Raw genomic sequence first — 21,624 nt, forward strand, 5'->3', positions numbered from 1 at the left:
ATTAAAAAATATTAATCTAAAAAAAACCAATAGCATGTTAAAATGCGATAAAATGAGAAACTAAACGAGTCATCTTATTAAAAACGGGCTTCATAAAGTGCACTACCAAGGACCGCGAAATATCTAAAGCCGCCACTGACTAAATTATTATGTTTACAAGCTCATTAATTAGCAAAATTTTTTTGTATGAGATTAAATGCTAAATGAATTTTAAAATGCTATTATGAAGATCTTCTAACGTGCTTTAAATTCAAGAACAGTCATTTTTTGACATGAAAGTAGCTCGAAGTGAAAACCGTTACTCTTTTTTCCATTTCGCCAAAAAAAAGCGAAAGCCAGCCAAATCTGACATCCCTTTCCCCTGAAAAACATCCTTAAACAACCCGTGCCATTTTAAAGGATTGGCCGAAGCGAATATACATTATTATGCGCCATCCTCCGAGTAACTGAACACCTAACGTCATCAACCTTTTATTTAATCCGAGCCCATTAAAAGTCTGAGTAGCGAGTCGGAAGTGAAAAAGCTCGCCACAAATATAACAAAATAAGAAACGGAAAGAACAAACATATAACTCGAAAAAACGATTTATTATCAGGCTTGGTGCTGCTGCAGATCTGAAAATTTTAATGATGTTGAAATATGATATATGCTTAACAAAAGGGCTCAAAATAATGGCGAATTACGTCTTGTTCATAAATGCGGTACATTTTAATATTTTTTCTCTTGACTTTTTATTTTTGAAACGACTGTTCGTCGAAAATGAATCTTCTGCATTTGTCTTTTCTGCTTTTTTTTTTTTTTTTTTAGAATCATAGTATTATTATGGGATTGCAGATGTGACTTTTTTTCTTTTTTTACAGCTACTGCTAAGTTCTTTAAAATTTGAATGATGATATAAAGTGGTTTTCTAGCTCGTCTTTCTTAAGAGGAAATAAGTTTCCTTTTTTTTTTTTTTCTGTCTCTCTCTCTCTATCTATCTATCTTTTTAGAAAATGGTTTAGCATTAGGCAGTTTGTTATTGATGGTTATCGGATTTTTGAATATCTTCAATTCCAGTTTTTCTCAAAGCTATGTTTTTTTTTTTTTCTGTTTCTACAAACCACGGATTTTTTCTCAAATATAATTTCAACGATCATATTTTTTTGAAAATAATAGAATGAATTTGAATCACATTTATTTGGCAAAAATGGCATGTACATTTCTTGTTATAAAATTCCTCCATTTCCATATTTTTTGAAATGCATAACTCCTTTTTATTTTAAAATAAATGCGCATACACAGTAGAAAAAAAAATTACCTAAACTATGTAAGACATTTTATAAAATACAACGTATTTTACGATCTAATGTTTGCTCCAGTGCAAAAAATGTATGCCGTCTTAATTATACGTGCTCTTGAGATGTGAATAAACAAATAATTTAAACGCATAAGCTCTTTTTTATTTGAGATCGAGCTGATATTTACCACAATAGGTATCGAGAAAAGTTTTAAAGCATTAGCAAATAGATATTAACGCTATTCATTTTGATTTTTAGTTTCATAGCAGGTGAGATCAATCAGGAGTTTTTGTAAATTAGGTATTTGATCTAAGGCAGGAAGAGTTTCAGTGCTTTGGGAACTTCGTATAAAGATTAAAACTATTCATTTTGATTTTTAATTTCATAGTAGGTGATATCACTTTGAATTAATTTTTTTTTAATTATGGAACTGATGGGCACAAAAAAAGAAAAATTTCAGAACACTGTCATTTTTTTTTTTTTTTTTTTTTTGTCGTGAGACTATTTTAAGCCAAATTTTTGCGTAGTAGCTCCTGAGTGTAAAGACCCCTGAGCATCAGAAGGCAGAAGTCTGACTCAAATGAAGATACCGCACACACACTCGCCTGCACAAACCCTTTTTACAGGGGGGGATCATTCACGCATCTCACAGAGAGAACACAAAGAGAAAAACCATGCCCGAACCAAGTCTCGAACCCGGAATGCCTATAACATGGGGAAGACGCGCTACCCCTAGGTCAGGACGCCGGCAAGATTGTCACCTGCATATGAAGATTAAAACATTTCATTTTAATTTTTAGTTTTATGGTAGGTGATATGACTTTGGAGTTTGTAAATGAAGCATTTGATGGACCTAAGAAAGAAAAAGTTTCAGTGAATTGGGAAATACATGTAAAGATTTGTAAGTAAGAAAGTAATTGGGAAATGCATGCAACGCAAATGATTTTGATTTTAGTTTCATAGCAGGTGATATCACTTTGCAGTTTCGCAAATAGGCATACGCCAAAATATCAAATGGCAACCTAAAACTAACAAATAAATCGAGTAACAAGGTTCTAAAATACCCCAATCTCGAAATCCCCAAAGGCCTTGAGATTTTTTTGCAATATTTTTAGGGTAATCAGACTTAGCTTCCATTTGATTTAAAAAGTTTTGCGGTTGAATATATTTAAACTGAAATCAAATGCCGTGACTGAATGATCCACAGGTCAAAAGTTCTAGAAAATGTTGCTTTCTTTCATCAAGAGAAATACTGAAATCAAATCTTCTGAAAGCGACCAGCTGTTAATTGTTCCAGCAGCTCACTAGAAGTTAAGCTTTTCGTTGTTTCAGTTTCTTGTCTGAATGATCCACAGGTCAACAGTTCTAGAAAATGTTGCTTTCTTTCATCAAGAGAAATACTGAAATCAAATCTTCTGAAAGTGACCAGCTGTATTTTTTCCTCTCTGTTTTTACCTCTGTAAATATTTCTAGAACTACACAAATAAAATTGCAAAAAAAAAAAAAAAATCGCTGCCATTTTCTGCAGTTGTGTTTACTTATAGTAAAGCCCCGTTTTAAGGTAACACTAAGGCTATTTTGGAACTGACCTCGTAACTTTTAACCTCGGTTAGATGACGAGGACGACACCTGAGCTGAACCTGAGCAATTGTGGTCCTTCGATCTCAACATAAGTGTTGTATGAAAATTGTTTCTATTCATATGGAAGTAGGATAACTGAAGCAATGGAAATTTTGTTTTTGATTTGAATTGAGCTATTTGATGGCAAAACCCAATTGATTCGTTTATTGTCTGAGGTTGGTAGTTGCTCTCTTATTGAAGTTGGTTAATATCTTCCGTACTCTCAGGATTTAAACTCCTGTGATCATGGTTTGATTTCAAATCGGTTCTCAGTCGAAGAAAATCCTTCGTGATTTTCATTACTGAACTGTACCAAAGATTCTTCAAGCAATGGGTAACTTCGTTGGAACCATCAACAGAAATGATACTGCTGCAGGATTCTTGAGGGTGGCTCGTCATTTCAGAAGTGAACAGTATTGCAAAAAATATTTCACAAGAGAAGGCAATTAAAATGTAATTTTTTGAAAACTGGTTTTTCTTTAAACAACTCAAAATTTTTAATTATATTTTGAAAAATATAGTCATCTTTTTTTTTTCTTTGAACAACTTCTAATTAAAAAAAAAACTCCACTGTACTTTGTACTCCACTGCTTAGTACAATTGAACATCATATTTTGATTACCAGTGGAAATATTTCATATTCAATATTTCATTATTTCATTTCATTTTATTTATACTTGAAAGGCTTCTTTTTAAATTCCTTTTAAATTGTACTCCCACCTATTATTATATTTCTAATCTTGGGGCAATTTCTAAACTAATTTACGAGCACTCTAATAAAATTAATGGACCACAGAGGCTTAAAACAGATGAGTTACCACCAGATCCACGTAAAAATTAAACCAAAGCCAAATTATAATGAATTAGAAAACACGAGGAAAACAAATCAAGAGAAAAACGAGTCTTGAATGAAAGAAAGATAAAAACAAACAAACAAAAAATCCCGAAAAAATCACAAACTACCTTGCGTTAAGCCTGGTCTACATTCAGAATAGTCCAACTACAGCTAAATTCGATGGAATACTTTTCACTTTCTACTGCTGAACAAATATTATGGAATGAACAAAGTTTGATTCTTCTGAGACTTCCCTCCATTCAGCTCCATCTTAAATAACTCATCTTTATTTATTCATTTTCTGTTTTTATTTTTGTTGTAATTTATCGATTTCTTAAGATGGTGCAAGAACCAAACATTTTTAAAAACAACACAAGGGCAATATAATAATAATAATAAAGTTTTGAAAATAATTTCAAAATATATAGCTCTTTAGAGAAATCACCTCCTGTCATTCTTTGATTTCCATTTCGTTGAAAACAATTTGTACAAAATGCTGGTAACAACAAAGAGAGGCAGGCTATAATTGTTCCAAACTATTAATAATGCCGTTTTGGCTATAAGTAATGCAACATTAAAAATATGCTGTATCTATTACAGCCAATAAAAATGCTATTTTTTCAAGAATGCTGCTATTCATATCAAACACTTATACAACTCTTAACATTTATTCAGATGCATTTTTGTAAATATTTTTGCTCCGATTTCAAATAATAATAATATTAATCATAATAATGTAAATAATTTTGCTCAGATTTCAAATAATAATAATATCAATCATAATAATGTAAATATTTTTGCTCCGATTTCAAATAATAATAACATCAATCATAATAATGTAAATAATTTTGCTCAGATTTCAAATAATAATAATATCGATCATAATAATGTAAATAATTTTGCTCAGATTTCAAATAATAATAATATCAATCATAATAATGTAAATATTTTTGCTCCGATTTCAAATAATAATAATATCAATCATAATAATGTAAATAATTTTGCTCAGATTTCAAATAATAATAATATCAATCATAATAATGTAAATATTTTTGCTCCGATTTCAAATAATAATAATATCAATCATAATAATGTAAATAATTTTGCTCAGATTTCAAATAATAATAACAAACATATTAATTTATTTTCATTTATACTTAGGCTACTTTACTTTTAGGGATGCACAATAACCTATAGGTTTATTGAAAGAATAGCTGCATAATTATGTTAATCTAAATAATATGTCTTCTGTAAATAAAATATACAAATATGGAAACAAATAAATGATTGGTACCATTTATTCTTAAAGAAAAAGCCACGCATTTTTTTTTTTTTTTTTTTTCCTATCTCGTTACAAAGTAGTCACAGGATGCGCAGTGTTGCAAGTGCGCATGCAATCACAAAGCGTCATAATTGCGTAATTTATCGTCCCACAAATGAGGAAATGAGAAACCCCGATTTCAGGAAACAAAACGAAAACGCTCAGTTTTTACTTTCCTCCTCACTCCTTGATCTCCGCACCTCCCATTTCCGGCCTCCTCCAGGCTCACGAACAAACGCGGGCGTTTTGCTTTATTCATTAGTAAAAATAATTATTTTGCTTGTACACAAATCCATTAAAGTCGTAGACAGAAGTTAAGGAAATCATCAAGCCATCTCTCAAAACAGAAATCAACGCGCCTTCACGCATTTTATCTTTCACAAGCCCCCCCCCACACCTTTTTTTTGTAAGGACATATTTTAATAGCTTTTGTGTTCATGGAATTTTGCGAGAGAATTAAACATTTGTGGTTAATAGCTTAATTTTATTGTATGTATGAGCGGAAATTGCAACAAAATAAAGCCTTCTCATGTTTAGTTTATTGTTCGATTTCTATATTATTACATTGAAGCTGGCTGACAGGACGACAGCAAAAATTGATTTATACAAAATTTTAAATAATGAGGAATTAGTTTTAGAAATACCCACTTCAAGAGAAAATAATAAATTATAAGTCAAAAAAGGGCAGTAAAGATTTACTTTTAATATTCGGAATTTTATATAAATATATGTGATTAAATAAATAGCGATAATTTTATTCTAATTCTTACAAATAAAATTATAAAAATTTAATATATTTAGAAATTTATAACTTTTTATTAATATTTTATGCAATTTCAATAAAACAAACAATTTACAGTTTTTTGAATATAGCATTTGAAAAATAAAACCTGGGCTTATTCAATTAATTTCATTACTGATAGGCTCCAAAATAATAGGCTCCAAGTTTTAAATAACTCCTTATTTACAATTCCTGATGACTCAAAGATTGGAATACTTAACAAAAATAATTCAAAATTAAGAAAGAATTTTTAATTTTGTCTTCGAATTAATCAAGAGAAAAATATCTTAGATAATGTTTTAACATTTTACTAATAATAAAATTTAAGAAAAAAAATCAATATAAAACGTTCGAATTAATCAAATTCAGCTGTATTTTTATTAAAAAAATTAACGTAATTAACATTACCCCTCATTTTATTCGAAAGCATACGTATTCCTTTTCAGTAAGCATCCAATTTAAATTATTGTACAGTCTAACTGAATAATTTGTTTGGTATTCGTATTTCTTAAATATATATATATATATATATATATATATATATATATATATATATATATATATATATATATATATATATATATATTGTTACAAACTTGTAATTTGCTTCCCATCACGGCTAGTATCACCATTAAAATCTTTGTAAGATCTGTAGTGTGCGTGCTGAGCTTGGCGACCATTTGGCGACTTGGCGACGAATTTGGCGAGTTTGGCGACTAAATGGATACTACTGGAATGTTCGAGAACTTTCACGATCCATCCACTAAGACCCGAGATACAGCCAGGTACGCTCTGATTGATCTGAATATTCTAGCTCCGCCTCCCGGAACTATAAAAGACGGGAACTCTGAAGCGACGAAGAAGTCGTCGTGTAGTGTGTATCGGCGGAAGTCGTGTGTGTGAGAGTGGTCGGAGTCGCCGAAAGGTAAAGAAACTGGAGGATTAGACAGCAAGCAAGTTGCTGAACTAATGACTAGCGATTAAATGTGCGACGATTAATTGACGGTATTTGTAATAGAAGAAATATTTTGTAACAATATATATATATATATACAGTTATTTTGCTATTTTAGAGCCATTTTTCAAAAACCTAATTAATTTAGCTTAATTATATTAATATGTCATTTTGAAGCCTTACTTCGGCTTTTCATGTCTTTAGACCACGGTTTTAATGACTAGTATGACTTTTAAGCTTGCAACCTCGTTCTCAAACTTCCACACCCCACCAAAGGTAAGGATATTTTCCCCAGACCGATTTAACATGCCCCATTCCCATTTCAAAGTTGGTTTTTCGTGGTATCAGGTTTTGAATCTGCAACTCTCCAATCTCATAAGCAGATATACTTTTTCTCAATTTTAAAAAAATGTGATAAAATGTAGTTTTCTATTTTCGTTAGTTTCAAATTCTGCATTCCAATAGAATCCGAAATTTTAAAAATGGAATGACTATATAGCAGAAAAATATGTCAATAGTGTAAAATATTTTAGTTTCTTTAGACATAAAAGTTTAAATATAAATTAGGTAGTTTTGCTATTTTATTTCGATTATCTGCATTAAATAAGTATTTTTCAGAAACATCTTAAATCTAAAAACTAGAGGATAACAAAAAAGGTAAAATTTTTAATATCTATTTGAATTTACATTTCTATATAACATGAAATCACATACTGAAACAAACTAGCTTTTCCGATTGCTCTCGATTTTCTCGAATTTTGTTAAATGCAAAATTTACTGCACAAAGCAATTTTATAATTAACTTTGTAATATAATGAAGAGAATTAATACAAGAGCATTTGTGGATCTTTTATAGTTTCAAAACTTATCTCAAAGTTCCTTGTTAAAACATAGTGAGGAACCAAAATGAAATACTCACCTCAGTTATACAAAAGATAAAAAAAAAGAAACCGTGTTCAGAGTTTACATACATTGTAGAAGAGATGTTTCTAGAAAAATAAAAGAGCCTAAGTATGTGATGTTCAAATGATAGTGCAACTTAATATTAGACATAAAATAAAACTTTGATTGTACATCTGCCAAGAATGTTATATTTAATAAACATTATATCTACTCTAATCGTGTTCCAGCAGTTAATCTTTAGAGATAAGCATATCCCACCGAATGAAAAAAAAAAAAAAATCTCGTTGAAAATATAGGTTTTTAGGTCTCCCATATGGCGGCGGATGAAATGTTGTCAAATTATAAAATTTGAAGCTTCATAACTCGATCCATTTTGATTTCAGATGTTGGTGAGTCTGCAATTTTATCAATAGCACCAAGTTTCTTGGATAAAAATTTAGGATTTTGCAATTTTTCAATTGAAAATATTGACAATTGATTGAATATTGACAAACAACCTAAAATATGACATCGTTTAGAATATATTCCCAACTATGAATGTATGCCTAAACTCTAGAAGTTTTTAAATTAATCGGCAGACAATAGAGAGTTACCGGTGGGCAAAGGAAATATAGATGGTCCAGACGCCAGTCTAAACGATTGTTAAGAGGGAGAAAACAGGGGAAATCGTGCCCGGTCTGAAGAATCACGGGTCTTTGGTACACGACTTTATTAGTGCGTTTATGTCAATTTCTCTTTTAGGTTACAGTTATCGAGCCGTGATTAGTGACTACCCTCAGTTGGAAAGTCTGGATAAACAAATAATGCCAGGAATGTTTTTCCTGTCTTTTTCTTGTTATTATTTTCTAGAACTATCGATTGTTTTCTACTTATGATTATGCACTGATCGATTATTATATCTTGCATATATATTAGTATTTACTAAACATATTCATCATGACAAAGAGACTACTTTAATTCTGGAAGGGCTAATTTTTTTTCACTTTTGTGCAAAAACAGCCGAAGTCATCATTCGCCAGGAATATTTTTCTATTTACTTCAGCTTTGCTTTAATAAAAAATAAAGCATTGTCGTATAAGATGAGTCAAGTATCTGAATTAAGGAAACTAATATCTAAATTTTATTATTATTATTATTTGAGTAAACAAAAAAGATTTTTTTGTAGTTATATAGTTTAAAAGATTTAAGGAACACTTAATTTTAACGTTTTGATAAAAAGAAAGTAAAAATTAAATAAGAACAATTTAATGGAACTCAAAGTTAAATTTGATTAATATCAATTCTTATTACATATCAAAATTATCTTTTAAAGTATTTAATTTTAACACTTTAAAGATTGGATGCAAGTAAATTTTTAAATTATCCACAATGCGTTAGTAAATTCGTGATCTAGTAGTCATAAAGGGCTACTCCGACCCACCATTAAGGCATACAGATTAAATCTGACTGACCGAACCACCACGACGACATCACCGACCACGGTACAACCTTTCCCTTGGGAAGCACGTCTCGTCATCGGTAAGAGGTAGCTGATCCCCACCATTTCTGTATACTCATCCGAATGGCGAGAACCAACCACCATGCTGGAAGCTTCTCATCCTCATATATGAGGTATGTCCTGGTTGGAATAAAGACATTGAATAAAGAAATAGAAATAATAAAGAAACTTTGTGGACACCTGTATTTTTATTATTTTAATATTTCAACTACAATTTTTTTAGAATTTCCAAATCATTTGTTTCATTAGCTCCGATAAAGATCGGATGTAGAATACAAGTAAACTTGTCGTCAGTCCACACTATTTAAAATAAAATTTAAATGAGCTTTAAGAAATCATAATAATTTTCGAAAATCCGTTTGGTTGTGAAATAATCCTTGTGCAAAACAATAATTCGTGCACATGAAATTAATCAATCCGTTTTTGACAGAGAAATGTCATTCAACCAAATCACGAAAACATCCAATCATAAAGCTTGGTTAATATAAGAAATAAGTCGCTTCCAAACAGTTAATATTCTATTCTTAAATTGCATTTGATTATATTTGATTTCCATTTTACAAAACAATTTAAATTAAATATGACATTGATGAGCTATCAGATTAATTTTCCCAATTCGGAAGCTAATATGGAAAATAAAGACAGAAAAATAAATCTGTATTTAACATTTTGTTAATTTTCAAAATGACAGATTTTCCTCTTTCTTTTTACTCTCCCAATTAATAAGTACTATTTATTTCTCCGCGTCTTTTTTTTTTTCACTTAATTTTTTTTAATTGTACTGATTTCTTTCAGAAAGCCGTTTTCTGAAAGGACCTAACATGACCATTATTTAAGTACAGAGCTTATATTTTAAAATGTCACAAACACAATGTATTTTTTAAAAACATATTGGATGACTTTTGCACTATTATTGTTAAAATTTCACTATTACTGTTCCACAGAAATCAGATTTTTCCATCTGTATTTCACGCCGCATTTATTTCCTAGTCATTCATTTAAATGTTGCAATTTATAGAAAAAACTTCTCACTTGTGCTGCCATCTTTCTGCAACTACAAAAACTACGTAAAACTATAGTTGCATCATAGGCCAGTAGATGGCGGCATGAACAAAATGTAGCTATGATGAATGTCCCTCAATAAAAAATGAAATACTATGATTTTCTAGTGAATATATTATAAACAAAATTTATTGTTCTAAAATATTCCATCAATGATTATACAAGAATATCTCAATGATTATACAAGAATATCTCAATGATTATACAAGAATATCTCAATGATTATACAAGAATATCTCAATGATTATACAAGAATTTCCTTTAAGGTTTCAGTAAAGCGAAATATTTTTTTTTTTAAATAAAAGAAGTTTTTATAAATATATCTCCACTTTTCTCCAGAACTTCAAATATTTTTCAGAGCACATTTATAGTTTCTTCAGTATTTTTTTTAAAAAAAGAAATTTGCCTACATATTTACAAAAAAAATTAATGGGATTTTTTTTTATATATAATATAAGCCTATATATACTATAAGTCTTATAGTATAAGAATCCATTTCTGAAATCGATGCATTTGATTTTATCGAATTTTCCTTTCAAAATTTCCTTACAAATTACAAATTTTCCTCTTATATCAAATGCTAATTTTCAGTTCCTTCAATATATAATTTAAACTGATATTGGCTTTTTTTTTTTTTTTTTACAAAGTGTTTGTTAAATAATTGCTTTCTTTACTTTGATGAATGAGTTACAAATGTACATATACGCTATAAAATAATACTTACATTTAGTCTACGAGACAAAACATTCTTGTAACGATAATAATAATGAAATCAATTTCATTCAGCACCAGAAAATTTAGAGTATCACAATATATTGTGAAACTGAATAAAAATGTAGTAGATTGCCATCTTGAAAGACTTTTGAGAGGTTACATTAATATTTTGCAAAAGACGAAAAGAAAAAGAATACATATGAAACTGTCTTATTTTGATGAATACTTTTTCAAAAATAACAGTAACAAATAACATATAAAAAAATTTAAGTCAATTCCTACTTAGGTCAACAAAAAAAATTATTTTAGTTACTTTTTAATAAATAATTACAATTAATATAAATATATATATATATATGCATATGACAGAATTAGAATATTAAATGGCAAAATTTTTTTAATTGAATTCCTGCTTATTTTCTTATATTATTTATGATCGGGTGACGCGTCAGTAATCTCAGAGCTTGGCGACAAATTGGTGACTTTGGCGACCAAATAGAATTTACTGGACAAATTAAATTAATTAATTAATTAATATTTGAAAAAAAACTGTATTAACATCAAGTGTCATCCACTACAAGTTTAAAAAATGTATTGAACTTGAGTGGATAAATGAAAAGTATTTTATTAACGATTGAAAATTTGGACAAGATATATATATATATATCTTGTTCAAATTTGTACTATTATATATATAGAGAGAGAGAAAGAGGGAGAGAGAGACAGAGAGTGAACTAATAGTAGGAATTGAAAAAATCTGCTGGTGATGCAGATAGTATCTCTTACAATAGCAGCTGATTCGAGCTCTTGAAATTTAATAAGCAGTGGTGTAGAAAAGGTAAATGGTGACAGGATTTTGTATTAGTACTGTTATTATTATTTGCCTTCTTCTGATATTCCATTGAAAGAAATGGAGATAAATACTCAGAGATCATAGCAAGGGAGGAGGCAAAATAAATATACTAAATGCCCTAAAGGGAATACGATTCTTATCAATGAGTTTTTTCATTTACGAGAAAGTTTTGGATTAATTTCCAAAATTTTAAAAATTAAATTACTTTATGAGATTATGATATGAACCAATAATTTCTAACAAAATGCCAGTAATTGTTCTTACGATTAAAAGTAACAACTTAATTATGGAAAAAAAATGTACTATAAATAAATAAATTCTCCCACCTCGAAAAGTTCTATAATTTCGAGGTGGTAAATCTGTATTTCAAAATAAAAAAAATATATCTTCATTAGATATACGATTATGTATTTTAAAGGAAATGAGTCAAGGTAGATATTACGTTCAGTAAATAATTAGGGTGCAGCAAGTGGAAAAGTGCCATAGACGACATTATCACAGGGCACAAAATTTATGGAATAAATTTGTGGAATTTAAGAAATAAGTACATTTTCTTATTACTCTTATTTTCCAAAACTAAAATAAAATATCTTTAAAACAAAAATGCTCTTTAATATCGAATAGTGCAGTTATTTCGAAATTTCAAAAATTCAAATCCCTAAATTCCATGCACTCACTCCGTTTTATAAATCCCGTTTTCTGACAATTAACAATCAAATCATGAACATTTGAAATTTTTTTAATTAATAAGTAAACGCAAAAAAATCGCCATAATATGAAACGAATCATGGAAGTAGCATTTGATAAAACAAAATTAACGTGAAATCAGGCTTCGTGTAAATAAGCGTATTACGTCATATTTCAATCATCAAAAACTTCTATTAAAAAATAGCAAAATAGGGATCAATGATTTGAAATAGTTAAATGTTTGTTTAGAATTACTATAAATTAAACTGAATCATAAAAATGGAAGTAAACATCATTATAATTATTAATAGTTGCTCTGTAATAACTATAATAATAATTATTATTAACAGTATACCATAAGCAATAATAATTTTGTTACAATCAAATATATTATTGATAGAATAAATAATTATTAATTTGATATTTTTGCTGTTTTTTTAGATCGCAAAAAATAAATTTTCATTTTAAATTCGCCTTACAAGACACCAACGAAAGAAAAGTTGTTAATTTTTTCATCCGTAACGTAGTATTCGATTTGAAAACGAATTATACGTTCTGAATGTAGTTGAGATTTTGAGATTCGGTTCTATTTAAGAAATGTTAACCAATTGAAGAAGTGTAAAGTGTTAATCTTTGTTGTTAACCAATAATAATTGTTGCACAGTATTTGGCCTTGAATAATAAATCGGACAACTTTTATATACAATTTCATTGAACTTCTGAGCAGAATTATGTTTCATATTAACACTAAATATTTTCACGTACTGAATTTTTAATTTTATTTTTCAAGAAATACAGAATTTTAATCTCACTGTCTTAACTCAATTTTAAAGTGATAATCTTGTAATTTTTAATACATTTGTTATTATCATCCAAAATTCAGGATATTATTTTTTTAAAAGAGCTTCTAATCTTAAAAAGGATTTTTAAGTTAATGACGATATACATAAAATGTAATAAATGGTCTTTCATTTATCTTAAAGAATTATTTACAAATTTCTTAAAGATTCATAAATATTTAGAAATTTCTTAATTATTTACAATTATCTTAAAAATAATTATTATTTTAACATTTGGCAAAAATGAGAGACCAATAATTTTTTTTAATTCAATTATTTTAGCTTCTTTAATGTATTTTTGATTGTTTTCTTGATTCTGAAATTTCTATAGTATACGCTTAAGAAATTAAAACTTTTAACATTTTAAGGATAAAGAAGCAAACCGATAAGGTCACTATATCTGAAAGGTTTCCTAATTTTAAGAATAGCCTTTCAACGAATGACGAATTTAATGGATACACTGTATCTTATATGCCAATAGCATCTTCCAAAAATATTATATTCTTATATAATAATATAAGAATATAATATAATATTATATTATATTGCCCTTCATGTGGTATGAAATATCTAAATTCAAGTGTCAATGATTGAATTTTTGTGTGCCGCCATCTATTGAATAAAACTAACAGTACTTTCAGCAATAAATGAGGAAATTTTTACATAATTATGGATTTTACTAAAAAAATCTATTTAAATGTTAACAAACGATTTTACCTGAAAGTATTTGATATAACTGATAATAAATTAATCTTTAATAAATTAATCTGATAATAATTTAATTGACTTCGTAATTTGATTTCAATTGTAAAATTTGATTTTGCGGCTTCCCATAAATATTAAAAATTGAGAGCTTAATTCATTTAATAAAATTCAGATAATTAGATATATTTCATACAAAATAAATAAAGGAATAATTTCAATCATCAGAGTTCTAAAGTCATAAAACGAAATTTTTAAAATTTTCACTCCTGATTTGACGTTGATTTTAAATGTAACTTTCCTGAAATGTATGATTCTTCAATAACATTATCAAATTGCTGAAGAACTTTCAAATCGTAGTAACGCTTATTTTAATTAGGGTATTGAAGTCCTTTTTAAATTAAAATATAATAATTTTATTCATTTTTTGTATTTTTAAATCATAAGTTATTAATTGCATTGCATGACCTGAATATAAATACATTTAGATGCAGAAAACCACATTATCATGCATATAGGCTTAATGAATTATGCATATGCTTTTTTGAAATTATTATATTCAGCAACAGATGGCTAAGAGGTTTACTGAATATTTCTCTTTGTTTTCTTTTTTCTTTTTAGTGTCCACGACTGTAATAAGTTCTCTATGCAATAGAAAGGAAAGTCATATCACTGACTCTCCGACCCGTCCGAAGGCACACAAATAACGAAAACTGAATGATTGGCGGGAACTGTGGTGGAGTCCTAAGGGCCATCACCGGCCACGGTACAATCCTTAACGAAGGAAGTTCTTCCCGTCATCGTTGGGAGGAACTAGATCCCCCACCTTTTTGTGTACCTTCCAGGGTGGCTAGATCCAGCCACCATAACGGAAGCATCTCATTCTTATTTCGAGGTGCCTCCCGGGGGTTGCTATAGAAAGGAAAAGAAAATTTCAAATGACTGCAGTTATGAAAAATAATGGATGATTACAACATAAAATGTATTCAAGAAATATCTTTTTTTTACCAAGACATTTCTAGAATATATTTTTACTTCTTTTTTTAAATTTATTAATTAACCAATTTTAATTACAGTGACCTTCATAATTACTCCGCAATATTCCGAGTTATTCAAGAAGCTGTGAGGTAATTTGGAATACTTAGTTTGGATTCCAATTACAATAATGAACTATTATTAACAAAAGATATTTCAAATCGCAAGAAATGCTACTTATAATCACAGAATGCATTTCACTGCTCGTTTCTAACTAACCTAAAGAATTGCTTTTCAATGGTTTTTCAGTAAAAACACATTAGATTTTATGTGTAACGTATATAAACTATTAAACTATTTAATATCTTTAATTTGGAGCAAGTTATAATTATTCAACTCCCGAATTTGTCTGGAAAAGTCGGTAATGGACCTTTATATAAATAGAAATGTTTGAAGTCTATGAGACACGAGAAGGAAATAGTTAAGACTTAGAAATGTTCTTTAAAAGGAATAGGGATTAAAAATACATTTTAGCATATCTTACTTCAAATAGAAGGCTCAATTCGTAATTTCCATTAACTTCATTTTCTCCACCTTATTATGGGCCACGGTGTCCTGGTGGTAAGGTCTCGGCTTCAGAACTGGAGGGTTTCTGGTTCGAGATCCGATTCCACCGAAGAACCGTCGTGTAAGCGGATATGGTGCACGTTAAACGTCCTGCCAAACGTCCTCCTGCTGGTGTGGTGTGAAAATTTGGAGAGGGGGTGTCAGTCCAGGTGTCGTCCTCGTTATCTGACCGCGGTTCAAAATGACGAGGTCCGTCCCAAAATAGCCCTAGTGTTGCTTTAAAACGGGACGTTAATATAACTAAACTAAACTGAACTATCACTGACTTTTTATAGTACCTGCAAAACAGCGATATATTGCCAAATAGGCAAAGTAGTTGTTCCCTTAGGGCCCGTAACTTCAGGAGGGAGGAGGTGGACAAGTGTCGAAATTTCTTTTGGGTAGCATTTTTAGACTGCATGAGAAACTGCATGCTTTCAATTGATTTACAAGAATCATGTAATATTTGAGTTTACTCAAATGAAAAATAAGAGTCGTTTAAATTTCAGAATTAACCATACGATTTTTTTTTTTTTTTCAAATTCCTCTACAAATTATGGTGGTTCAATTGGATGATTCAATTATCAAGAGCGCTAGTAAACTTTACATTAAAATAGATTATGTTAAAAAAAAATTCCATTTTTTAAATTAAAAGCATTTTAAAATTTTTATTTTTTGTACATATGAGTTACTCTTACTTTTATCCAATTAGCTTTATTTATTTCATTTAGTTTAAATTTTTATTACTAAAGTTGCTTATAGAGAGATAAAAATAAAATCATTATATTGTTTCTTTCTGGTTTTCGAAGTTGAGATGCAAAGGACTTCGTGTTGGAAAAAATTTATTTAAGTTATGAAATATAGTAAAGCAGTTTTCATCTGATTCTTGAAAATCTCTAATTACCTTAAATTTTCTAATTATTACAAATTTTTATTTAGTCAAATGGGGGCTCTACCAAACCTTTCATATTCAACTGACTACCATCAATTGCACCAACCTCTCTAGGCAAACTGCATCATTGTTATATTTATTATCACATCCTACCATATAATAAATTATAACAAACACATGTTTTTATTACCATAAAAATCTATTTCTAATCTCCCCACCATGACAATTCTCAATGGTAAATGAGAATATTATCCTCTTTTTCTCAGAAGTAATTATAAAAATTAAAAATGAATCTAACTCATCAATGTTATTCCTACAGATCCAAGAAATATATGACTTTCCAATTCACCTTGAAAGTAATGAATATAGTGAATAAATAATGACAATTTGAAAAGTTTGAGTTTTACTTTTTATTAAACACATTTGCAGCTGAAGCAGTTAAAAAGTAACATCGAAAATGTGTAAAATATTTGTTTTTTTAAATTTGTTTTACAAAAAGCATATACTTTTCAGCTGGTTAAACCCTTACGTCTGTAGGATACATTCTGTAGCCATCATTCCCAATTCCCTAAAATTACTTCGAATTACCCTTACTGACCACCTCCACAGAAGGCCACTCATATGAGGATGAGAAGCTTCCGGTATGGTGGTTGGTTCTCGTCAACTTAGTGGGTACAGAAATGATGGGAGTAGGATACCTCCTATAGATGATGAGACATGCTTCCTACGGGAAGGGTTCTACCATGGCCGGTGATGGCTTTTAAGACTCAACCTTAGTTCCCGCCAATGCTGACGCCGCGATTCAGTCATCCAAATTTAATCCTAATGCCTTTAATTAGGTGAGGTGGAGTAGCCTTGTGTGGTTACCCTTACTGACCATTCGTTCAACATTAAATTTGATTTAACTTTCAACATTGAAATTCGGTTTAGATTGGAGAAGATTACGAAGTTTTAATATAGCGAACGTTAAACAATTAATTTGAAAGATTTAATTTTAAGAAAAGTCCCATGAGCACAAATCATACAGTGTACAAGTTTGCAGAAATATCTAGCAATCTCCCAGGAAACTGACTGAAAACCTAACATCAGTTAAACTCACTAAGAAGTCGGAAATGTTTTTACACTTGTGCAGAGAGGAAATTCTCTAAAACCAAGTAATTTTTCGGTGCTGACCATTCATTTACTTACAGCGGACCCTGAACTCCCCAGTCAATAAGCCCATGAGTAGCCGGAAATTAAAATCCGTGACTGAGGGTCAAGTTGAAGAAAATCAATTTCATTTGCTATTCTCAACTCAACTGGCAATGGCGGTTGGGCATCGTATACACATTGAACAGTAAGTTTCCCTCCTCTTGCCCAACACATTCCCCTGGGAAGGATCCCGGAAACTGATGAATATCTTTCTCGACAGGAACTGAAGCAAAATATTTAAACATTGCATTTATACAGGATGGAGATAAAATAATATAAGATATTTTGGATTTGATTATAAAAAATGATGTTCCAACTAATTGGTCAATACAATTGCAACCGCTTTTATAATTTGGTTTTATAGCACAAGAGTTTATCTGTAGGCTGTATTATGGTTGGAAAGTATTCATTGTTTTCTAAAGAATTCCGGTCTTAAGAATTTTACTTATGCAACAAAATTCACTTTTCGGAACACGGCTAAATATTACTACATTTGGTTTACATATTATTCCAACCATGGTGTAACTTTTTTTAAGGTAGATTCCTATAGGAAGGCTATCCATTGCAATGGTTCGCATGACAAGACATTGGGAAAATTTCTTCTGTTCTTTATCGATCATGGTCCCTAGAACCTAAATTGGCCCTTCATTGGCTTGGAATATGTTGTTAGAAATGTAAAAATCTTAGATGAGTTCGTAAAAGGCTCATCTTGCTCAAAGAGAGTGAAATTTTTCATTTGGCTGTAATTTTCTTAATTTTGAAGATAGAAATATGAATCCAATTAGCCAAATAAGCGCCTTATTATAATTAACAACTTTTTTATTTAAAGTGTTACTAAAACTGCAATATCTTAGAAGTCAGGGCCTGAATACTGAGATTCAAACACTAAAATTGATTGAATCTAACATCAACAATTTATGGTGCCGGATAGTAAGTAATTTTGATGTAAAGGAATCTATTTTTCCCTTCCAACTTGCTGAGAGGAATTTTTTAATTGCAGCATTGTTTATAAACTATATTGTCCCAAATATGTATTTTTTTTTTCTTCCAATTCTAAAGAATTACATATGATTTTGATTTAGGCTATAAGAAAATAATACGTCTTTTGCCATAAACTGAAATATGACTCTGTCCACTTATTTTGTCTATTCAATTAGCCGATACATATACTAAAATTACATTTTTCATTACAAATTTCATTTTAACAACCTAATATTCGATATATAGGGAGTTACGAAAAACAAAAATGAACAGACTTTTTAAGTTGGTAAAAACTGTATTTTTAAAATTTTTGATTTTGTCGCAAATTTTCACTTTGCTGAGCTTTATTTTTCTACTGAATTTTTCATACTTATCTAAAGTAATCAGTAAATACTGCGTAAAAAGTTTAATATATAATTAAAAAATCCCGCTCATTTCACTACTTAATCGCATCCAGTCAAATTAGTTACTCTGCTTTGGTATTTTTCTCAATTTTGATAATGATGCGACATTTCTTATGCTCCTGAAGCATAATCCAGCATTAAATGAATCAAATGAATCGAATTATGCCTCATTTTCCTCATTAACGAGGCACACTCACATGCACGTGGATTCACTCCCCCCGTTCCATTCATCTCCATGGAGTCAGTGGATTGCTAAAAATTAATTGATTCTAGTCCGGACATTTTTTCTGGAAACGAACCCTTACTGCTGCAGCTAAACCGAATCTTTAGTCCAATCCCATGGCACGCACGTGTCCTCCTACACCGCAGAAGGAGGGATTACCTGCCTCCACCTGTTCCGAAAGAGACTGATCGTGAAATTCGACACCAGGTCATGGTTCAATGAGCAGTCGAAGTCAAGAGTCGGGCATTGTTCGATCGAGCCACGAAGTTAGAAGCTGGCGGTCCATTGGCAACATGATATGTGCTGAGCAACTTAACACGCGTCGAATCGGTTTGCAGGTTAGTGAGCAAAAAAAATCCGGGACCGATTGTATTTCACAAATTTCTAACGACTTTTTTTTTGTTCGAAGTTTCCGAAGTCAAAACTGATGTTTTTCGGTCTTAGAATATCCTTGGGAATATTTTAGGAAACTTTTTGTTAATTTGTGATTGTAACGAGACTTCTTATATATCTATATCAGATCTATCATAATGCAAATATTAATCGAAAATTAGAAATACTGTTCTGTTTAATCATAAACTACATATCATAATTTTTTAATATGTTTTTTTAATAATCTCTTTTAACACGTTTAAATGCTCTATTATTTAAGTGCGTTGAGCGTAAAATTATTAGGTAATTTGAGCTAAAATTATAAAAATAATTTTCTATAAGTGTTGACGATATTTTAATGTAATGTTACATGTGTACTGATGTTACTGATGCTTACAAAGCAATGATTATCAAGAGGAATATAATATTAAATACGAAGCCAGACAACCAGGGCTTTTTTATATTGCTTCAATTAATTTTATTTTGGTCATTTAAAAATTTCAATTAAATATACAAGTATGTTATTGTTCCTTAAAAATTTTAACCGTCTTATCTCGATTTCTCTAATAATAGAATAATTTTTTTTACTTGAATGCTTTATTTGTATATTTTTCCTAAGTAATTATTTGTTTTATGTAGTAACGAAATAAAATTAAACTTGCAACTAATTAAACACGACACTGTTTAAAGCATTTCTTAATTTTTTTAATTACAAAAAACTATCCTTAATTTTTTATTATAATTACTTTTATTAATTATTTTAATCTTAGAATGTATTATTATTATTATTATTATTTGCTTCATTTCCCGAAAAAATAAAGTTAATATTTTTGCGGTAACTAGAATGAAATTATGATAAAAATCTTATCAAAACATTATAAAATAATTGTTTAATTAATCAGCAATTTTTCAACTAAAAGTATATATTTGAGGATTATGTTTAATTCATTTACATTTTTATTAGTTTAAATTTTACTAAGTGTAATGCTCAAGAATTGAATACCAAGGGTGAGCAAGGACATAATAACAAGGGTACCTGGTGTACAAGGTGCACACCAGGTCACATGGCAAAAAAAAAGGTGAAATCCTAGAGGTGAATTATTCTTTTAAATATTTTTAAACAACAATAAAGACGCAATTATTCTCTAAATCCTTTCCCCCAGATTTATTCCCGAAAGACCGGTTGTTAAAACCTATCCCAGGTAAACTGATGTTTAGCAGCTTTATAAAAAAAGAAATTCATTTATTTTCAATGCTCCCATGCTTATCTCGTTTCCATCATCATTAGTGATTGTTGATACTGATAATGGTAATAGTAAATACTGTTTTTTTATGCCTTCTTTACCTAAATTGCTTCTTAATTTACACTATCATTAGCTAATTATTAGAATTACACTCCCACGGATCGTTAAAAGTGATTGCTCGAAATGCAGATTGTTATTTTGGAACAGCCTATGGACTTCATATCATTTTTATATTGTATAAAATAGTTTTAAATTTATGGCTCATTGAATGTTGTGTGAAAGGCAAAAATTATTAATTCAAAAGAAATATTTAAAATGTCTTTAAAGAAAAGCCATTTATAATTCCTTTTACGAATCATCAAGCTTTTTCGAGACCGTTTGTATAAGTCCTAAATATGAGTAAGACATTTGGTAATTATTAACACTTAGTACAGCGATAATTATTATTATCAAATGATTTACAGTAAAATAAATAATATACCTCGTAACCTTAAGGCCCTCCAAAGTTACGAGGCCTCTCAACAGTAACTTTAACCAATTTTAAAAATCCGGCTCTAGAAATAGTGCAACATCGTATTTTAATAAAAAGATAATAATTCAGAAATAAAAATTTTCAGCTTCGAATTATAGATTACTTGTAATATTACGCCAATAATAATTCGGAAAGAAAAAGAAAAAAAAAACAGGT

This window comes from Argiope bruennichi, chromosome 1 (assembly GCF_947563725.1).
Source record: "Argiope bruennichi chromosome 1, qqArgBrue1.1, whole genome shotgun sequence".
Lineage (NCBI taxonomy): Eukaryota > Metazoa > Arthropoda > Arachnida > Araneae > Araneidae > Argiope > Argiope bruennichi.